Source organism: Monodelphis domestica, chromosome 1, assembly GCF_027887165.1.
Source record: "Monodelphis domestica isolate mMonDom1 chromosome 1, mMonDom1.pri, whole genome shotgun sequence".
Lineage (NCBI taxonomy): Eukaryota > Metazoa > Chordata > Mammalia > Didelphimorphia > Didelphidae > Monodelphis > Monodelphis domestica.
In genome coordinates this window covers 475392844-475413462 of record NC_077227.1, presented here as the reverse complement: position 1 = coordinate 475413462, position 20619 = coordinate 475392844, and the positions used below count along the sequence as shown (strand labels likewise).

The 20619-nt window shown below is 36.7% G+C and overlaps 1 long non-coding RNA gene across 1 annotated transcript in view; it reads left to right on the top strand.

The window, feature by feature from the left end:
- The window catches only part of LOC103096122 (uncharacterized), a 52933-nt gene that overhangs the window by 17089 nt on the left and 15225 nt on the right, over positions 1–20619 (top strand). The window contains exons 2-4 of the long non-coding RNA XR_008915373.1: positions 6346–6479; positions 8249–8322; positions 8886–8996. This is a non-coding gene — a long non-coding RNA (uncharacterized LOC103096122). The remainder of the gene's footprint in view (positions 1–6345; positions 6480–8248; positions 8323–8885; positions 8997–20619) is intronic.

Genomic DNA, 20619 nt, shown 5'->3' with positions numbered 1-20619 from the left:
AATGTTCATTGGCAATTAGGGCTATATAAAACAATATACTCATGTATAGCTTGACATTTAAAACACATTCCTTTCATGGTCTGATTCCAACCATTTTTATTTCACAGAACTTCCTTTCACATATTTTCCATTCTAGTCAAATTGATCTACTAGCTATTCCCTAAACAAAATATTCTCTTGCTACTTTCCCTTTGTAAAGAGTGTGTATATGTGTGTTTGTTATCCATGTAGGTTATGTGCATATCCACATGAATTTTTCTATGTGTGGCTCATAGGGAGGTTGCAATCAATATCTCTAGACTCTTTTTTTCCAAAAGGAGATTTATTTCCTTCCTGTAGGAAAACAGGTTAGAATCATGAATCTAGCCTATTCTAGTTTTTTTTCAAATCGTAGGTCCTGGATTAAAGTTATGTCTAACTATTTCCCTAATGTTTCTAGTTTGCAGAATATGATATTTTTAGGTAAAAGCCTTTTTCCTGGCTGCTATGTCTCAATAAGGAGGGAGTACTATAAGATTTATCTGAAGGTTAGATTCCTTTCCCATCATATGCTAGTTATACAAAGAACATAGTGAATAGCAGATAAACCCATTTATCCAAGACAATATTAAAAATTCAGATAAGTTATACAGATTACAATACACAAAGAATAAGTTCTTCAGGTGGGAGCTCTTCAAGTGGGAACAATAAGCTCTCAACTTACCTGAGAGAGTCCCCGATTTTACCTAAGGAGAAATTTCCCAGACTCCCTAGTGTGGCAAGCTAGAAGTCAGGAATATATCAAGGAGCCTGCGTTCCTGCTGATGCTTCTCAAAAATTTTCTCTCCATTTGGGAACCCTTCCCTGAAGAAAATCTGGAACTGCATTATGTTCTCTCAAAACTGAAAGCTGGAACATCCCTATTCTCCCAACCTCCCAAAACTTTACCCCTTATGATGGCATGCAAAATCAAGTCAGCATGTTCTACTCCAATGATGAGAGTTTTATACAAATACATCAGGCTTGAAACCCTGGTTATGTTCCTGTAAGTGGTCCCTTATATCAGGAATATTTTCCCTCCTAATATCAACCTTGTAGGAACCCTCATGTTCTTTAAAACACATATTAGTCACCATTTCCAACATTTGCTCATACCTAACTTTAAGTATTTGCTTTCTTTCTCTTTCTTACTTTGTATAACTATGTCTAGTTATATACATGCAAACATAATACATTACATATATATACATATATATACATATATACATATACATATATGTATATATATATATATGCCACAACAAAGAAAAACATAGGGGTGAGAAATTCAAGGATGGAGGACATTGTATAGTTTAAACTGGCTAACTACAGGGTCGAGACTGTGATGAGAGAAAATTAAAGCCAGAATAAGGTGTTGAGAGCTAATAAACCCGGGACATAAAAAAGAGTAAGGGAAGAGAAATATTTTCCAACCTGATTTGTCATGTTACAAGCACATCAATAGCAAGGGATTCTTCTTTCTTGAATGGTACCAGAAATTCTTGGCAGGTTTTATCCACATTAAAAAGGAAAGTGTCATTAAGTCATTATCCACATATTTCTTTCCAAGAGGAGAATCATAGAAAAAACTCTGGACTGGTTTCTAATGTTTATCCTCTCAGTGAGTATGACTCTGACCAAGTTACTTAACATTTCTTTCTTAGTTATGTTTATTATATTTTAGACAATTGCAATTGCTCTGTTTACTTTCCTTGGATGCTATGAGGAAAAAATAAACTAATATCAATAGTTCATATTCATGTCCTTTAAGTTTTCAGGACACTTTCTCCTCAAAGATTTTGTGAGATAGAATTAGTATCCCACTTTATAGCTAAGAAGATGGAGGCTTGAGAAATCACTCAAGGGGCACAAGTTGCTATAGGAATATAGAAAGAAGAAAGGGGGAAAAGAGAGATTGAGAGAGAGAGAGAGACAGACAGACAGAGAGACAGACAGACAGAGAGAGAGACACAGAGAGAAACAGAGAGAGAGAGAGAGAGAGAGAGAAAGAGAGAGAGAGAGAGAGAGAGAGAGAGAGAGAGAGAGAGAGAGAGAGAGAGAGAGAGAAAGCAGGAGAGAGAGAGCTGGAGAGAGAAGGAGGGAGGGAGGGAAAGAGGGGGGGGGGGCAAATACCTATTGGCTTTAGGGCACTGATTTACCAGGAGGAGCATGGACTTACTGGGAGATACACTTCCTGGTTGGGAGGAGAGATAGTATTGGATTGATTTTCCTCCCCAAGAAAGTTCAGGTTCTGCCTTGCTGGTTTGAATAATGTGCTCCAGGCCACTGTGACATTTGTTCTACTAAATCATGCTTGAAGAAGAATCAGACCACCTTCTCTGGCCATGACTGCTCATTTCCTCCTTGTGAAAATATGCCTAATTATGCCCGTGGTGTGTTGGAGTTAGCCAGGGAGGGCTAGGCTTCTCTAAATATAAGACTATGGACAGACTGGGATGTGTGTGTGTGTGTGTGTGTGTGTGTGTGTGTGTGTGTGTGTGTTGGTTCCAAAGGACACCGTGGAATAATAGGAAAGAAGAGGATGATTGAGAAGGGGTTAAGATAAATTGATAGGATTGAGAGTGGAGAGATGATTAGAAAAGTATGTTCATCTCTGGAAAAAGAGACTATGGATTACAGGGATTAGGGGAGCAGGAAAGTTTGCTGGTTACTAACAGAAGTATTGGCTGGTATGATACCAATCTACCCTCTGATATCCTGTGATTATAGAGATCTATAATCAGTGTTGAGTTTGGAGGTGAAGATAGAGGATATGAAAGCTCTTTGGTATGCACTCTGAATTCTCTTTCCAAACTCTGGAGAACAAGGGGTAAATGTGGTGGAAATCAGACAGATGTCAAAGTTAGATATACAAAATCATATTGAACTCTTATCATTTAACCTCTTATCAACTATAGTTTCATGAAAGGGCATTAGGACCCAGAATCTCATAAGTTTCAAGGTTCAGGTTGGAGTATGCTACCCTAGCACTAATTCCCTCTATTAATCTATTATTTCTCCCTGTATTAAACCCTAAATACGTGCCAAACAAAACAAAACAAAACAATCCAATGGGATCACAAGGAATCAGAAATGACTGGACAATCTCAAACCTCATCAGGGCTAATAAAATTAGCTAGACTTTCTTATGCTGCACCCAACAATGTTGACACCATTCTGTCTCTTGATGCAAATTTATTAAGGATTCCATATTTTTCAGAAGGAGTTTATGATAGTGGATAAAGCATTAGGTCTGGAGTCAAGAAGAGCTGGGTTCAAATTTGGCCTTTAATGTTTTCTAACTGTGTGATATTGTCACTCCCAATCTCTGTTTGCCTCAATTGCCCCAACTATGACATCAGGATGATAATAGTACTTATGTCCCATGGTTTCTGTGATACTTATATCACAGAAGATATAATATTTACATTCAATATTTATAAAGAGAAAATATTTATAAAAGCACAGTGTTTGGCACAATCGATGCTAGGTTGTTCTATTATTTTCACTTGTGTCCAATTCTTTGTGATCCCATTTTGGGTTTTAAGTATCTGAGGTCAGATTTGAATTCAGGTCTTCCTGAATCCATCTCTAGAGCTCTATGCACTGCTTAGGTGCTATATAAATGCTCATTCTCTTCTGCTTTTCTCTCTTGTTATAGAAGGTAAGTAGAGTATAGCTGTTTTCTATCAGCTCCTGAATTATTCCACCAAAACAATCTCCCATTTACTCCATCAGATTTTCTACTCCTCCTTTACACAGCTCTATGTCATAGCTCACCAGCATCAGTGAAAAAAAGCTAACACCAAAATAGGCCCTTAGAATTATTGAAATTATTGTCAGCTGGAAACAGCTAAATCCACTCTACCTTCAGGGGGGCTCAGATCTTCCCCATTTGCCAGCATTTTCAGGGTTTAGCAATTCTTTGTGATTACAAATTACAGAATATTTACCTTTGTGGAAAAAAGTTTCATCCCTGACTGTTTTCTAGAGCCCTGAAATGATAGATCCAGGCAAAAAAAAGTCACTTAGAGTTCATTATTGTCTACTAGACTATAAACTCAAAAGGACATGAATCAAAGCTTATCTGAACTTTGCATGTTACATTCTAGGGATTTAATAAATGTTTGATGAAATCATACAAATAGATTATATGTTCCCTCACAGAGGGAACTCTGCCTTCCTTGAGTAGTTTTCTCAAATCAGGAATTTATAAAGCTCAGGTAATTTAGGCAATCAACAGACATTTATTAAGGCTTACTATGTGTTAGTCACTATGCTAAGAATAAGTAGAGAGAAAGGCAAAAATAGTCCCTACCATCAAGGAGCTCATGTAATTATGAGGGAATTTACTAAGACAGTGAACTTCTCAGGGACAAAACACAGAAATTGGACTCTGGTCTTAAGGTGACTCTAGAACTGATTCTAGGAAGTTGGTCGGCGTAACATGTTTTTCTTAGAAATTCACATTTCAGAAATGAAAATGTTCCTGGGATGTTCTTGGGATAATTGGATAGTGAGTGATTATTGACTAAGATACTGAATGAAGTATTATTTCATGTAGTAGGAGGAGTCACTGAGGTGTCACCTCATCAGGATCCAAGGCCTAGGATGGAGAATAAAGGTGGGTAACCTTGGAACTCGGAACATTCACCAGAATCATTCTCAGCTGCTACTGACGGCACAGAGACAACCCCCAGAAAGATGAAGCTCCTGCTGCTGAGTATGGGTTTGGCTCTGGTCTATGGCCTCCAATCCCATAGCAGATCAGTAGAAGACCTGTCAGATGAAATTGAGCAAAAATGGGAACAGGTGGGTGGGATGGAATGGGGTGGGAAGAGAAAAGGAATTGGAAGGGAAAGAGAGGACAAAACCTTTCTGTACAACAGGACCAGTGGAAGAAGTTCTTAGGGAAAGATGAAAAAGATATGTGAATGTGTATCTTCTGATAGCTATCAAAGTTATAAAGCATTTTAGGGGCAACTAGGTGATACAGTGGATAGAGTGGTAGGCCTGAAATCATTAAGACTTATTTTCTTGAATTTCTATCCAGTCTCAGACACTTCCTTGCTTTGTGACCCTGGGCAAGTCACTTAACTCTGTTTGCCTCAATTTGATCATGTATCAAATGATCTAGAGAAGAAAATGGCAAATACTTTTGTATCTTTGCAAAAAAAAAACAACAAACAATGGCGTCACAAGGAATCAGAAATGAATGAACAATAACAATATGGTATATAGGTTTATAAATGACTTTACAAATATTATCTTACTTGATTCTCATAACAGTCCTGTAAGATTTTCTGATGAAAAGTTGTCCTTCCCAATAGTTATGTTTCTGGAAATGGTGAGATTCCAAAATGATGTATGATGGTGTATACGTTTGCCCACAACCTGTATATCTGAAGAAGAAGATGATGAAGAAGAAGAAATGTTTCAAACTCATTCCTGATTGTGTAATCTGATGGGAAAACTCTCTTTACTTCTCAAATGAAGGCATTGGGCCATACAGTCTGTAAGGACTCTCTAGTTCTAAAATTCTGAGATTCCATTTTGCCATTCTTTCAAAAGGCAAATCTAATTTCAGGGACCATATCTGAAATATGTCCTCTATTCTTACTGTAATAGAAAATGATGAAATGAATCCCAGTAAATCTCAAAGAAGAATTAGTGACTCCAAGGCATGAAGCTTGAAGGTTTTCTTTCTGTGAGCTGCCATTTAATATGATTTTGTCAATAGAATGCTAATGGTATCTAAGGATTTTATTTCTGCATTTGAGTTTCCTTTGAATTCCATATGGATTCTGCCATGGTTTAGAGAGTAATATCAGATCCAATCAAAGAATATAGGGGAAGAGGATCCTCTTTGGGTCCTACTGATTAGAATCAGAGAAGGAACCCAGGATCAGCCTGTCTTTCTTATGTGACAGAGGACTGACACTGTGAAGATCCACTCCTTATGGAAATTTTATATCCTGTTTAAAATAATCAAAAAATTCAAGAAAACTAACTGGTTAGTTGTATCTAAAATGAAGCTATATAGTAACTGACAGTGAAAGAGCAAATAATTTGCCAAATTTCACACAGTGAAGTAGTGTTCAGTCCAGGAATGGAAGCCAAACCTCCTAACACTGAATCTATCAATCAATTCTTCCATGGTGAAAATTTACACACAAAAGCAGAATTGGGGTAGGGATATCTTTTGCCTTTGGGTCTTCAGTTTCTTCTTTAAAATGAAAGGTTTGGACTAAGGTCCCTTCCAGGTCTAATATTCCATGAGCTAATGATCAGAGTTCTTTCCATTCTCACCCAGACTTTCTCCTACAGCTTTCTGGACACTGGCACACTGTTGGATTGGCCTCAAGTAACAGGTCTCTAATTGAAGAGGAAGGTCCCTTTAGGAATTTTATCCAAAATTTCACTGTAGAGCATGGTAACCTGAATGGAATCTTCTTGACAAGGTAAGTGTTGCTTGTATTAGCTAGGGGAAGTGACAGCCATCTAAATCATAGCTCTGGATTCTCCCAATACAGGCTGAGCTTGTCTGGACTGAGTAATAGCCAGTGACAAAGCTTCCAGAGTTAACCTAGTCTTGTAAACATCAAGAGCAACCTTGGAAGGGAAATGAAACTATGCACTTTGTATATAGGAATTGTTTCATTCTTATTTGTAACTCTAGTTCGTAGTTCCTAGAAAAGTACCTGGTATACAATAGGTGTTCAGTAAATATTGATTGATTGGTAATAATCAACACATAGGTGAAGTTAAGTGCAAAGGTGAAGGGTAATATTGATCGTGTGAGGTTCAGTTCTTTTTAGTTATAAGCTGGAGGAGCCATTTCCTTTTTTCTCCTCCAAACTTCCCTAAATCACTGCTCAGCCATCAGTCATCATTTGGAAGCAGGGGAGATTCATTGATACAGTTCTGCTAACAGGACAAAGAGGAGAGAACTGGGAGACTGGCATATGTCACTAGGATGCATTAATGCCCTACCAGACTATAAATGGAACCATCTTTCCTCCATAAGGTCTGAAATGTTTTATTAACATTACAATGGAACATGTGATTAAATCAGTCCTCTCAGACTCTTAATTCCAGTCTTTATTCAGGGAAGAAAATCATAGAAGAGAAAACCCTAGACTGAGTTCTAGCCTTCATTCACTAACTGACTGTTGATGCCTTAATAACTAACCCTTTTCAAGTCTGTGTTTCAATTATATCCATTAAATGAAGACTATGCTAAATCTACTCTATTCGTCTTTTCTAAATGTTGTGGAGATAAAATGAGAAAATTATGAGACTTTTATATTTATATAGTATTTTCAAGTTCATAGAAAATTCTTTTCATAATTTCACATGTATTTATTATCCCCACTTTATAAATGAAAACACTGAATCTCAAAGGAATAAAATTACTTGCCCAAAGTCACATAGTTACTAAAGTATAGAATCGCTTTTGGATGAGGAGATGATACTTTTCTTTGTATCCCCAGGGTTTAGCAAAGTGTCTAGAAAATATAGTGTGGTATATAAATGTTTGTTGACTGATTAACATTGAAGATTCAAACCCAGATCTTCTACCTTCTGACAAGGTTCACTTCGGACACTTCTTTCTATAAGTAAAGTTATCATTCTAAAATCTGTTCATGCAAATCGAATGAAAGAAGCTGTCCTGTCTCCTTAATATCCTGTTTAATTGGCATCACATATTCCATTCATTGATCACAGATTTTCAAAAAAAATAATTCAACAACAATATTCTTTAAAAAATTTTAAATGGGAAGCATAATTTAATTATTTTTAAGGAGTCACGAGTCACTCGGGAGACTTTGATGTTTATAACATAATAGTAAGGACTGAAAGCAGCTAAGTAGCTGAATAGAGTGATGAGTTTGTAGTCATGAAACCAAAGTTCAAAATCTGGCCTCAGACTCTTAGTAGCTCTCTATCCTTACTAGCAAGTCACTTAACTTTGTCTCAGTTTCCTTTTCTGTAAAATGAGCTATAGAAAGAAATGGCAAACTATTCTAAAATCTTTGCCAAAGAAATCCTAAAATGGGTCAGAAAGAGTCTGACACAATTAAAACAACTATGAAACAGCAAAAAGGACCAAAATGATTTGAATAAATTGTGTGAACAAAATTTTCTGTAATAGATTTTGAAAGATTTTGAGGATAAAATTCACTATAAAAAGACAAAATGTTATTATAATCTTAATCTTTATTTCTAGGAAAAATGGGCAGTGCATTCTTTTGTCCCTTATTGCTCTTAGGACTGAGGAAGCAGGTTGTTTTAAGTTGAACTGTAAGTATGACTGAGAATTCCATTGTCTTTCAGCTTTATTCACTATAATTAATCAATGGACTTATTAATTAAAGTATATAAACAAATGCATTCCATGGCAGGGGAGAGGCAATTGCAGTCTTCCTTTGAGTAGTTGCAATGTACTATGCTCAAGATGGAGCCCTCTGATTTAATCACGTCCCTCTAACCTGTCCCTAGATAGTTGGAGAGGTCAAATAAAACTTAATAGGACTAAAACAGAAATTAAGTAATTATATGACCTTGCATAAGTCCTTTCCCTTCTCTAGGTCCAGGTTTTCCAAGTGATATGGCTAGACTTTGCAGCCTCCAATGTCCCTTTCATTTCTTATGTTCCATGACTCCCTAAAGTCCAGAGTGTGGTACCACAACAGGCAGGGAGGATATCTTGAAAAAATGAGTAAATAAAACCATAATTTTTCTGGGATGTTAGAGAGTACTGAGAAATGCCTTCACCTTGCATGCAACTCTAGATAGATATCTAAATTTTTCCATACTTCCTGTGACATCAGGATATTTCATCCCTATTTTCTCCTATTTCACAGATTATGGAACTAATGAAATCTACTATGAAAGCTCTAAGTCAGATGAATATGTCATCTTCATCTTGTATAACCAACACAAAGGGTATATAAACATAGTGGCAAACCTCTTTGGTATGTATCCTACAACTGTTCCTCAATACTCATTCCCTTCTTCATCCCTTAAAAAGAATGAGAATGAAAGAAAAGAAGCAAATGACCAAATTTGACTCCAACAATGTTCAGTGAACAAGACAAGGAAAGAATTGCCCAGGAAAGCAACTTGGTCATTCTGAAACCTTTGGGTAACTTCTGGAAGTAGTTGGACAGAAAAGGATATAAACTTCTTGAAGTTAGAGAGTCATCTTTGTTTTTTTTTTTTGCTTTTGTTTTTTTGTTTGTTTGTTTGTTTTTTGTCATTACAACCCGAGCACTTAACACAGAATTTGGCACATAGTAAGTAACTAATTAATAAATGCTTGTTGAATGAATGAATGATCAACCTTTTTTTTTTTTAAATTAAATCCTCACATTTCTTGGAAAAGGCTCTGGAGCAAAGAGGCCAGTTAGTAGAGATATCAATTTTGTAACAAGAGAGAAATCTGTTAATTCTCATTAAATGAATGAACACAATGAAATGAACACAAATATTATGAGAAAATATGAGAAAGCAAAAAGTGTTATGGTAGTTTATAGGAAGGAGAGATCATTCCTGGCTGAGGATGAAGTAAAACTTCATTGAGATGATGTTTAAGCCTGAAAGGGGGTAATTGAAGGGATAGATCTGGCTGGAAGGTCATTCCAAGAAAAAGGCATCAGGTAAAGAAATATGATAATCAAATGGGGATAATGAAAAGGATCATGCTGATATATTCATATTCACAAACGTGTTATCCCTAATTTTAATCCTGGGTTGCAAAACAACTTGAGGCTCCATGAAGCTGGATTGGCCAAAGATTCCTCCTTTCCCACCACTCTACTCTTTACATCATCTGAAAGAATCATGCTTCCTTTCTCTGTAAAATTAAGGACTTGGACAAGATGATCTCTCCTCTGCATTATGATTCTCACATGGAAATAAGAATGGTGCAGTGATTATCTTCTAAGTGATAAGAGATAGGAGGGTAAGGGAAAATCAGGGTAATAGGATCCCTGTAAAATAGATTTACAAAATCCCTCCAATCATTACTAACCTCATAAAAGTTTGAGCTAAACCCCAGACTTTTTTGCAGCAAGCATTCCCATAACTATTATCCTATGTGTTCTTATCATTTCCTAGCCAAACTCCTGGAATAACATTTACTGTCTCGACTTTCTTGCTTCCCTTTCATTTCTCAACCTCTTTTCAAGATAATTTATCTATGTTCCATTCCTAAGCATGGATATACCCCAGGGTTCTGTACTGTACCATCTCTCTCTCTGTCTCTATCTAGGTCTCTGCCTATTTCTCTCATTTCTCTGGTTTTTATCTGTCTCTGTCTGTGTCTTAGTCCCCCTGTCTCTGACTTCCTGTCTCTGTCTCTGTTTCTGTTTCTGTCTCTTCCTTATATCTAATCAACAATCACAGGTTCTCTGCAGAAAACTCTAAAATCAATATGTTCATTTAGTATTTCTTCTCCTTGAATTTCCAGGAGTCTTGGCCTAGTTCTTTCACTGACACCTCAAACTCAAGAAGTATATTCATTCACTTTATTTTATTCTAAGACCGTTCCTCTTATTAACTTCTTTATTTTTCTTTCTAGGAAATCACCATTATTCATTTCATCTAGTATCACAAACTAGAAATCAGTCTTGACTCTTCATGATCTCTCATCCATATATACTATCAGTTGCCAGTTCTTACTTCTAGTCCAAAATCCCTAATCCATTCCCTATCTACTCAAACCACAGCTACCATAGTTTTTGTCCTCTTGGCCTATGTGCTAGAGTATTGTAATAACCCTACTAACCCAACTGGTATTCTGTTTCTCCTATCTCCAACCTATGTTCTGAAGAACCACCAAATGGATATTCTAAAACAGAGAACCACTAAAACCTAAAAGTACCCAAAAAACAGGTAATACATGGTGCTACCTCACTCCAAAAACATAATTGATTCTCTGTTTCCTCCAATACAAAATAGAAATTCCCCTTTTTGGAATTTAAGGTGATTGATTAGCTAACTATAGTCTGTTTCTCTCGGTTGACTATTCATTGCATATTCTATGTGCTAGCCAAATTAGTCTACTTGTTGCTACTCTTAGAAGACATAGTTTGCCTCTGTGCTACTGCAAAGCTTGTAACACTTGTCTGAGATGCTCTCCTTTCTTTAAATGGTTGATTGGATTCATTTGTGAATCCATCTGGCACTGGGGATTTTTTCTTAGGAAGTTCCTTGGTGGCTTGTTCAATTTCTTTGTCTTAGATAGGGTTATTTAAGTATACTGTTTCCTCTTTTGTTAATCAAGGTAATTTGTATTTTTGTAAATATTCACCCATTTTACCTAGATTGCCATATTTATTGTCATATAACTGGGAAAAATAGTTCTTAATACTTACCTTAATTTCCTCTTCCTTAGAGGTGAAATCACCCTTTTCATCTTTAATACTATAATTTTATTCTCTTTTTTAAAATTAGATTAACCAGTACTGTATCTATTTTTTGTTTTCTATATTTGTATCTATATTTATTTGTTATTTATTTCCAAAGTACCAGCCCTTAGTCTTATTTATCTGTTCAATAATTTTTTACTTTCAATTTGATTAATTTCTCCTTTAATTTTTAGGTTTTCCAATTTAGTTTTTATCTGGGGATTTTTAAAAAATTATATAATATTTTATTTGATCATTTCCAAGCATTATTCATTAAAGACAAAGATCATTTTCTTTTCCACCCCACCCCACCCCCCATAGCCGATGCGTGATTCCACTGGGTATCACATGTGTTTTTGATTCGAACTCATTGCCATGTTGTTAGTATTTGCATTAGAGTGTTCGTTTAGAGTCTCTCCTCTCTCATGTCCCCTCAACGGCTGTTGTCAGGCAGTTGCATTTCCTCGGTGTTTCTACTCCCACATTTTGTCCTCAGCTTATGAATAGTGTTTTTTCTCCTAGATCCCTGCAGATTGTTCAGGGACATTACACCACCACTAATGGAGAAATCCATTACTTTCGATTACACCACAGTGTATTAGTCTCTATGTACAATGTTCTCCTGGTTCTGCTCCTCTCGCTCTGCATCACTTCCTGGAGGTCATTCCAGTCTCCATGTAATTCCTCTACTTTATTATTCCTTTTTGCACAATAGTATTCCATAACCAACATATACCACAATTTGTTCAGCCATTCCCCAATTGATGGGCATCCCTTCGTTTTCCAATTTTTGGCCACCACAAAGAGCGCAGCTATGAATATTTTTGTACAAGTCGTTTTCTCCATTATCTCTTTGGGGTACAGACCCAGCAGTGCTATGCCTGGGTCAAAGGGTAGACATTCTTTTATCACCCTTTGGGCATAGTTCCAAATTGCCCTCCAGAATGGTTGGATCAATTCACAACTCCACCAGCAATGAATTAATGTCCCTACTTTGCCAAATCCCCTCCAGAATTCATTACTTTCCTTTGCTATCATGTTAGTCAATCTGCTAGGTGTGAGGTGATACCTCAGAGTTGTTTTGATTTGCATCTCTCTGATTATAAGAGATTTAGAACACTTCTTCCTATGCTTATTAATAGTTTTGATTTCTTTATCTGAAAACGGCCTATCCATGTCCCTTGCCCATTTATCAATTGGAGAATGCCGTGGTTTTTTGTACAATTGATTTAGCTCTTTATAAATTTGACTAATTAAACCTTTGTCAGAGGTTTCTATGAAGATTTTTTCCCAATTTGTTGTTTCCCTTCTGATTTTAGTTATATTGGTTTTGTTTGTACAAAAACTTTTTAATTTGATGTAGTCAAAATTATTTATTTTACATATTGTGATTCTTTCTATGTCTTGCTTGGTTTTAAAGTTTTTCCCCTCCCAAAGGTCAGACATGTATATTATTCTGTGTTTACCCAATTTACTTATGGTTTCAATCTTTATGTTTAAGTCATTCACCCATTTTGAATTTATCTTGGTGTAGGGTGTGAGGTGTTGATCAATTCCTAATCTCTCCCACACTGTCTTCCAATTTTCCCAGCAGTTTTTATCAAATACTAGATTTTTGTCCCAAAAGCTGAGATCTTTGGGTTTATCTTATACTGTCTTGCTGAGGTCACTTGCCCCCAGTATATTCCACTGATCCTCCTTTCTGTCTCTTAGCCAGTACCAAATTGTTTTGATGACTGCTGCTTTGTAATATAGTTTGAGGTCTGGGACTGCAAGGCCCCCCTCATTTGTGGGTTTTTTTTTTCATTATTTCCCTGGATATCCTTGACCTTTTGTTATTCCAAATGAACTTTGTTATGGTTTTTTTCTAAATCAATAAAGAATTTTTTGGGGAGTTCAATGGATATAGCACTAAATAGATAAATAAGTTTGGATTACATTGGCTTGTCCTGTCAATGAGCAGTTAATGTTTTTCCAATTGCTCAAGTCCTGTTTTAGTTGTGTGGTGAGTGTTTTGTAGTTGTGTTCATATAGTTCCTGTGTTTGTCTCAGGAGATAGATTCCTAGGTATTTTATTTTGTCAAAGGTGATTTTGAATGGGATTTCTCTTTCTAGTTTTTGCTGCTGAACTATGTTGGAGATATATAGAAATGCTGATGACTTTTGTGGGTTTATTTTGTATCCTGCATCTTTGTTAAAATTGTTGATTATTTCAATTAGCTTTTTGGTTGAATCTCTAGGATTCTTTAAGTAGACCATCATGTCATCTGCAAAGAGTGATAACTTGGTCTCCTCCTTGCCTATTTTGATGCCTTCAATTTCTTTTTCTTCTCTAATTGCTACTGCTAGTGTTTCTAGTACAATGTCAAATAGTAGAGGTGATAATGGGCATCCTTGTTTCACTCCTGATCTTATTAGGAATGCATCAAGTTTATCGCAATTGCAGTTGATATTAGCTGATGGTTTTAGATATATACTGTTTATTATTTTTAGGAACGACCCTTCTATTCCTATGCTTTCTAGTGTTTTTTTAATTTTAAACATTATTTTATTTGGTCATTTCCAAACATTATTCACTCGAAACAAAGATTATTTTCTTTCTCTCCCCACACCCCTCCCACCACCTTTCCCTCTCCCATAGCTGACGCATGATTCCACTGCTTATCACATGTGTCCTTGACTCTAACACATTTCCCTGTTGTTGGTATTTGCATTAGAGTGTTCATTTAGAGTCTCCTCAGTCATATCCCCTCAAGCCCTGTAGTCAAGCAGTTGCTTTTCATTAGTGTTTTTACTCCCACAGTTTATCCTCTGCTTGTGGATAGTATTTTTTAGATCCCTGCAGATTGTTCAGGGAAATTGCATTGACACTAATGGAGAAGTCCGTTACCTTCGATTGTACCATAGTGTGTCAGTCTGTGTGTACAATGTTTTCTGGTTCTGCTCCTTTCGCTCTACATCACTTCCTAGAGGTTGCTCCAGTCTCCATGGAATTCCTCTACTTTATTATTCCTTTTAGCACAATAGTATTCCATAACCAACATATACCACAATTTGTTCAGCCATTCCCCAATTGATGGGCATCCCCTTGTTTTCCAATTTTTGGCCCCCACAAAGAGCGCAGCTATGAATATTGTTGTACAAGTCTTTTTCTCCATTATCTCTTTGGGATACAGACCCAGCAGTGCTATGGTTGGGTCAAAGGGCAGACAGTCTTTCATCACCCTTTGGGCATAGTTCCAAATTGTCCTCCAGAATGGCTGGATCAATTCACAACTCCCCCAGCAATGAATCAGTGTCCCCACTTTGCCACATCCTCTCCAGCATTCATTACTTTCCATAGCTGTCATGTTAGCCAATCTTCTAGTTGTGAGGTGATACCTCAGAGTTGTTTTGATTTGCATCTCTCTGATTATAAGAGATGTAGAGCACTTTTTCATGTGCTTATTAAGAGTTTTGATATCTTTGGCTGAGAACTGCCTGTTCATGTCCCTTGGCCATTTATCAATTGGAAAATGGCTTGATTTTTTGTACAATTGATTTAGTTCTTTGTAAATTTGAGTAATTAAACCATTGTCAGAGGTTTTTATGAAGACTGTTTCCCAATTTGTTGCTACACTTCTGATTTTGGTTGCATTGGTTTTGTTTGTACAAAACCTTTTTAATTTGATGTATTCCAGATTATTTATTTTGCATTTTGTAACTCTTTCTAAGTCTTGCTTGGCTTTGAAGTCTTTCCCTTCCCAAAGGTCTAACATGTACGCTATTCTGTGTTTGCATAATTTTCTTATAGTTTCCTTCTTTATGTTCAAGTCATTCACCCATTTTGAATTTATCTTGCTATAGGCTGTGAGGTGTTGATCTAAACCTAATCTTTCCCACACTGTCCTCCAATTTTCCCAGCAGTTTTTATGAAATAGTGGATTTTTGTCCCAAAAGCTGGGATCTTTGTGTTTGTCATATACTGTCTTGCTGAGTTCGCTTGCCCCCAGTCTATTCTACTGATCCTCCTTTCTGTCTCTTAGCCAATACCAAATTGTTTTGGTGACTGATGCTTTATAATATAGTCTGAGATCTGGGACTGCAAGGCCCCATTCCTTTGTATATTTTTTTCATTATTTCCCTGGATATCCTCGATCTTTTGTTATTTCAAATGAACTTTGTTATGGTTTTTTCTAAATCAGTAAAAATTTTTTTTGGAATTTGCATGGGTATGGCACTAAATAGATAGGTGAGTTTGGGTAGGATGGTCATTTTTATTATATTGGCTCATCCTACCCATGAGCAGTTAATGTTCTTCCAATTTTTCAAGTCTAGTTTTAGTTGTGTGGAAAGTGTTTTGTAGTTGTGTTCATATAGTTCCTGTGTTTGTCTCAGGAGATAGATTCCTAAGTATTTTATTTTGTCTAAGGTAATTTTGAATTGGATTTCACTTTTTAGTTCTTGCTGCTGACCTGTGTTGGAATTATATAGAAATGCTGATGTCTAATGTGGGTTTATTTTGTATCCTGCAACTTTGCTAAAGTTGTTGATTATTTCGATTAGCTTTTTGGTTGAATCTCTAGGATTCTTTAAGTAGACCATCATGTCATCTGCAAAGAGCAATAATTTGGTCTCCTCCTTGCCTATTTTAATGCTTTCAATTTCTTTTTCTTTTCTAATTGCTACTGCTACTGTTTCTAGTACAATGTCAAATAATAGAGGTGATAATGGGCATCCTTGTTTCACTCCTGATCTTAATGGGAATGCATCTAGTTTATCCCCATTGCAGATGATATTAGCTGATGGTTTTAGATATATACTGTTTATTATCTTTAGGAATGATCCTTCTATTCCTTTGCTTTCTAGTGTTTTTGTAGGTATAGGTTTTGTATTTTATCAAAGGCTTTTTCTGCATCTATTGAGATAATCATGTGGTTCTTGTTGGTTTGCTTGTTGATGTGGTCAATTATGTGGATAGTTTTCCTAATATTGAACCAGCCCTGCATCCCTGGTATAAATCCTACTTGATCATGGAGGATAACCCTTCTGATCACTTGCTGGAGTCTTTTTGCTAGTATGCTATATAAGATTTTTGCATCTATATTCATTAGGGAGATTGGTCTATAATTTTCTTTCTCTGTTTTTGGCCTGCCTGGCTTTGGAATTAGTACCATGTTTGTGTTATAAAAGTAGTTTAGTAGAACTATCTCTTTGCTTATTATGTCAAATATTTTGTATAGTATTGGAGTTAGCTGTTCTTTGAATGTTTGATAGAATTCACTGGTGAATCCATCAGGCCCTGGGGATTTTTTCTTAGGAAGTTCTTTGATGGCCTGTTGGATTTCTTTTCCTTATATGGGATTATTTATGAAATCTATTTCTTCTTCTGTTAGTCTAGGCAATTTATATTTTTGTAAATACACCTCCATATCACCTAGGTTGGTATATTTATTGCCATATTGTTGGGCACAGTAGTTTTTAATGATTGCCTTAATTTCCTCTTCATTGGAGGTGAGATCCCCTTTTCATCCTGGATGCTGTTAAATTGCCTTTCTTCTTTCCTTTTTTTAATTAGCTTGACCAGTACTTTGTCTATTTTGTCTGTTTTTTCAAAGTACCAGCTTCTAGTCTTGTTTATTAGGTCAATAGTCAGTCACCTTCGATTTTATTAATTTCTCCCTTAATTTTTAGGATCTCTAGTTTGGTTTTTTCTGGGGGGTTTTAATTTGTTCGTTCTCAAGTTTTTTGATTTGCATTTCCAATTCCTTGATCTCTGTCCTCCCTAATTTGTTAATATATGTACTCAGGGAAATGAATTTTCCTCTAAGTACTGCCTTGGCTGCATCCCCATAGGGTTTGAAAAGATGTCTCACCTTTCTCATTTTCCTCAATGAAATTATTAATTGTTTTTATGATTTCTTCTCTAACCAATTCTGGAGTATCATATTATTTAATTTCCAATTAATTTTTGATTTAGCTCTCCATGTACCCTTACCTATCAATATTTTTATTGCCTTGTGATCTGAACAGGCGGCATTTATTATTTCTGCTTTTCTGCATTTGATTGCCATGTTTCTGTGAACTAGTGTATGATAAATTTTTGTGACTGTGCCATGTGGTGCTGAAAAGAAGGTGTATTCCTTTTTGTCCCTATTTATTTTTCTCCATATGTCTATTAACTCTAATTTTTCTAAGATTTCATTCACCACTTTTACCTCTTTCTTGTTTATTTTTTGGTTTGATTTATCTAAATTTGATAGTGGTTGGTTGAAGTCTCCCACTAATATGATTTTACTGTCTATTTCTTCCTTCAATTCTTCTAGTTTCTGTATTGAAAATTTGGATGCTATAGCATTTGGTGCATACATGTTGATTAGTGACATTTCTTCATTGTCTATACTCCCTTTTAACAGAATATATTTAGCTTCCCTATCCCTTTTGATCATGTCTATTTTTGCTTTGGCATTATCAGATATCATGATTGCAACTACTGCCTTATTTCTATGAGTTGAGGCTCAAAAGGTCTTACTCCAACCTTTAATTCTAACCTTGTGAGTGTCAACCCACCTCATATGTGTTTCTTGAAGACGACAAATGGTAGGGTTTGGGGTTCTAATCCAGTCTGCTATTTGTCTATGTTTTATGGGTGAGTTCATTCCATTCACAGTCAAAGTTATGATTGTCATTTGTGTATTCACTGGCATTTTGATATCTTCCCCTAGTTCTGACCTTTCTTCTTTAGCTATCTCCTTTTGAACCAGTGATTTACTTTAGGTCAGTACCCCTAGTCCCCTCCCTTGATATGCTTCCCTTTTTAGCCTCTCCCTTTTTATTTTCCCTTCCCCTCCCCCCTCTCCTTCCTTCTCTTTTTATACTCCCTTACCACTCCCCCTCCTTAATATTCCTTTCTTTCTTGCCCTGTTGGATAATATAGAATTCAGGATCCCACTGGATCTAGATGTACTTCCCTCTCAGATTTGATTTCACTGAGAGTAAGGTTTAAGAAATTTTACTTCACGCTCTCTTCCTCTCCTTCTCATATGAGAGTTCTTTCCCTCCCCTTCCCATGTGTATCTTTATATGGGAAAGATTATTCTATTAAGTCCCACCCTATTTCTTGAAGTAAATCTTAGTGTTATCGAAGGTTCCCCCCTTCCTTTTCCTTTCTTTTCCCCCACTTTCCCCAAATCTTCTTAATGCCCCAATTTTTCCCTATGCATGTTTCTTCTAACTATTCTTATGATGCATACAATTTTTGAAAGTTACACAAAACATTTTCCCCACATATTAATATATATAATTTGATGTAAATGTAGTCCTTTTAGAAGAGAGTTTGACTTAAAGAAAAAGATAAGATTTATCTCCTTTTCCATTACTTTCATATTTACCTTTTCATGTTTCTCTTGCTTTCTGTGCTTGGATATCAAATTTTCCACTAAGTTCTGGTCTTTTCTTAGCAAATGCTTAGAAATCTTCTATTTTGTTGAATGCCCATACTTTCCACTGGAAGCATATAGTCAGTTTTTCTGGGTAGTTGATTCTTGGTTGGAGACTAAGCTCTCTTGCCTTTCTAAATATCGTGTTCCATGCTTTGCGGTCTCTTAGTGTGTTTGCTGCTAAGTCCTATGTGATCCTTATGGGGGCCCCCCTATATCAGAAGCTCCTTTTCTTGGCTTCTTGTAGGATTTTCTCATTTTCTTGGAAGCTTTTGAATTTGGCAATTACATTCCTAGGGGTTGCTTTGGGGGATTTAGTATAGAGGGTGTTCTATGAAACCTTTCTATTTCTATTTTGCCCCCTTGTTCCAGAACGTGTGGGCAATTTTCTTTTATAATCTCCTGTAAAATAACATCAAGTTTATTGTTCATCTATGGTTTTTCTGGGAGACCGATAATTCGGAGGTTGTCTCTTCTTCCTCTGTTTTCCAAGTCTGTGATCTTTTCAGTGAGATATTTTATATTTTCTTCTAATTCATTAATTTTTTGGCTTTGCTTTATTGCTGTTTTATGAACTCACTTTCTTCGAGTTGCTTAATTCTGGTTGTTAGGGACTGGTTTTGCTTTTCAGCTTTGTCTGCCCTTCTATTGGATGCTTCAAGCTCTTTTTCCAATTGAGCAGTCTTATCTGTCAGATTGCTGATCTCTTTCTCCCATTTTTCTTCCCAGGTTTCCATCTTTTGGGTAAGTTCCAGTTTGAGATCTTCCAGAGCTTGTTGATAGTTTCCATTTTGGGAGGCATGTTCTGATTTTTTTTGGATTTCATCCTCATTTTCTTCTTTTCCTTGGGTACTTCCACCATAAAAGTTTTCAATAGTCGCCTTTTTCCCTTTTTTACTGGAGGCTTGATTTTGGGCCATGTGAGCCATCCCTTTGGTGGTTTTATTTCCCTTTCCTTTTTGGACTGGGGTCTGGGTGATATGGGCAGGTTTTCTGTGAATTTAGGTTGCCTCATACTAGTTCTTCCCAGCCTCCGAGGTTTCTTAGAGCACTGGGCCCCTGATCACAACCAAACTGCCCAGGTGTTCAGCTCTGCCCAGATAATCAGCGAGTGGTCCACCCCTGGGGTTTAGCTCTGCCCAGATGCTCAGCACAACCTCCCCGAATACAGCTCCCTGGGCACCCTGTGCTCAGCACAGGATTCTCCTGTGAAAGAGCCCTGAGATGTTTTTTCCTGGCATTCCCCAGATCCCAAGGACCCTGGAGTGCCCCCCCCAGACAAAGATGTCCCCCACTCACTTGATGTCCCAGTGAGCACTTTTTTAGCTCACACTGGTTTGGTGGGGGAGGTGGGGGGAGTGGATGGGTGGCTCAGTTCATGTTTCTGTGCAAGCTTTTCCTCCTTCTTATTATAGTGTGGAAATGCTCAAACCCCCATACCTTCACCTCTGTGGGGTACTGAGGAGTACTGGGAAGTCCTTTTGTTCCTCCAAAGGTGATTTTTATGCTCCTTTTATGTAGTCTATTTGGTTCCATGCCGGGGAAAGGAAGCGTGTGGTGTCTAGATTGCAGCCATGATTACCCGGGAGTTCTGCTTTCTAGTGTTTTTAATATGAATGGTTGTTGTATTTTATCAAAGGCTTTTTCTATATCTATTGAGATAATCATGTGGTTCTTGTTGGTTTGTTTGTTGATATGGTCAATTATGTGGATAGTTTTCCTAATATTGAACGATCCCTGCATCCCTGGTATAAATCCTACTTGATCAT